This window comes from Olea europaea, unplaced genomic scaffold (assembly GCF_002742605.1).
Source record: "Olea europaea var. sylvestris unplaced genomic scaffold, O_europaea_v1 scaffold19299, whole genome shotgun sequence".
NCBI classification, from domain to species: Eukaryota; Viridiplantae; Streptophyta; class Magnoliopsida; order Lamiales; family Oleaceae; genus Olea; species Olea europaea.
Genome location: NW_019237128.1, coordinates 1 through 2040, shown reverse-complemented (window position 1 = coordinate 2040; position 2040 = coordinate 1). Strand labels below are relative to the sequence as shown.

Sequence of the window (2040 nt, the reverse complement as noted above, 5' to 3'; positions counted from 1 at the left end):
CGTGTAACACGTGATCATCAAATTATCCACGTTCTCGATATTTTGCAATCACTAACTCTTTGTTTGTTAAATGAGTATTTGTCACATAGACAAGTATAGAATGCTAGTTGTATGCTCGTTACATGACACCCTAAGTTTAAAATGAATTCTTAGATGTAAATTTTTTTTCCTTCTTGAAAATGCTATACGTGTTGATAATTTATTGGTAGTTCTCTTAATTACCTAAAATTGATTTCACTCTTTGAGCACAAGGGAAAGAAATAACACAAGCCGAAGGGATAAATTCTAAACCAACATGTAAGTAAATAATGCACACTTTCATCTCTTGAATTGTTTAATCTAATCAATGGAGAAAATAAAATCCAAAAATTGGAAAACCTGGGGAGCATCCAAATATTCTTTCTTTTTATCTTTGTTCTTCAAATGTAGAGGCGCACAAGTAGATAAAAAATAATCCGACCTGCCGGATTCGAACCAGCGACCTAAGGATCACAGCAACCACTACAGTCCTCCGCTCTGCCAACTGAGCTAAGGTCGGTTTGCATGATGAAAGATAATATATATCTTAAACTAGTTTGACTAATTTCGCGCCTTGCTTGTTGAATTTCCAAGTTTAGAGAACTCGCGACAAATTAGACTTATAGACTGGTCTCGAATAGATGAGGTCTTATATTCAATTTTTTTTTTTTGCTACGTTCAATTTGAGTTCAGGTATCGTATTCACAGAGACCAAGTGTATTTACTATTAATTTAGTAATCAATTAAGAATTTCAAGTTTTTATGTATCTAACTAATCTAATTTAACGAGTTTGTGGAAGACTTTTTGTGATTTAGTGGTTAGGAATTTCGATTTCGCCAAAGTCAATCTAATATTCATTGAACTCAATTTCATCCAACCCCCCTTCATATGTATTAATAATCGAATTAATCAATTTTAATTAATATCTTTCTCGAGCAAAATTAACTCTATTCACATGTCCAAATTTACTATATTTTTATGAAAATTCATATACATGCAAAAGCATTCAATTTTAATACTTCTATTATGATTGCATAAGCTATAAAAGTATCTCTCAATCTCTTATCAAAACTAATGTTACTTATTGCATGAACTAAATAAATGTATCTCATCTCCATCTCAATATTATCCTTAAATCATACAATTGGTGATCAAGCAATTGAATGTCTATTAAGAACACAATAGGCTATTAAATTATAATCAAATTAACATGCAATCTGTTGAATTAAACAAATATTAACTAAGTTATGTCGTTCATCCCTACAACAAAGAATTTAAACAATCATTATAGTAAAATTAAATAGCAAATGATGAAAAATTTAATATAAGCAATTTATTTTTCTTTGGCACCCAAATTTCAACAATGATCTTCAAATCTTCCTTGATTGATTATGAGAAATGTTAGGTGTACAACACTTTATACAGCAAATTTCACAGTCCTCTCACATGGGTGGACCTCGCGATTATATATTTTTCGTTCTTCAATCTTCAATTTCAAAATTAGATCCAAAATTTGAGGAATTTACGTGTTGTGATGTGTAATTTAGTATTAATAGTGTAAAACTAGACTTGCCTTTTATTTGAAAGCAAGATCTATATTTATAGGCATTAATTTATGCCTAAAATTGTCTCAAGAGAATAAGAATCACAATTGTGGCCAAATTATGATGTCCTAAATCACTGAAATTATTTCCTTGTGCAACTTGATCTCTGTTTCATCTTTTAATTCAAATTGAGTTCTCGAATATTGTAATTGAAGTCCTTCAACTTTCAAACATGACTTATTATACCCCCAATTTCCAAAATATGTCCAGCTTTACTCATTTTTTTATTAACTATTGTTTTCATCTATTATCGTTCAATCCCGAGGTTCCTCCTAAAATATTCAAAAAGCACATAAAATTAAGAGTGTGTTTGATAGGGTGAAATTGGAATTGAATTTTCTAACTTTAGGAGTTTGGTATATTTTTTTTCCATGGAATTCAAATTCTTGGTTTTCTTGAACTTTGGAGTTTTCTTGA

The 2040-nt window shown here is 30.0% G+C and overlaps 1 non-coding gene across 1 annotated transcript; it reads right to left on the bottom strand.

Moving 5' to 3' along the window:
• Positions 1–454: 454 nt before the first annotated feature.
• TRNAY-GUA lies at positions 455–538 on the bottom strand. The gene is given in 2 exon segments: positions 455–490; positions 502–538. It is a non-coding gene; the product is annotated as a tRNA-Tyr (tRNA).
• Between the last annotated feature and the right edge of the window lie 1502 nt (positions 539–2040).